Genomic DNA, 221 nt, shown 5'->3' on the forward strand with positions numbered 1-221 from the left:
GTGGCCCAGACGTAGCTATTCACTTACTGTGAACAATTCAGCTGCACAAGAAGGTCCAGTAAACACCGGCAAGACCTGGCTTGGTTCTCCAAAACAGTGTTCTCCAAGTTTACAGAGGAAGGGAAACTTAAAGCAATGAAACCATGGAAGTTACTTGAAAGAGTTTGCAGAGAAAGAAGATCTCGGGACACGAAGTACAACGAAAATCACACCAAGCAACA

The sequence above is a fragment of the Rattus norvegicus genome, chromosome 8 (assembly GCF_021556685.1).
Source record: "Rattus norvegicus strain SHRSP/BbbUtx chromosome 8, alternate assembly SHRSP_T2T, whole genome shotgun sequence".
Classification (NCBI taxonomy): domain Eukaryota; kingdom Metazoa; phylum Chordata; class Mammalia; order Rodentia; family Muridae; genus Rattus; species Rattus norvegicus.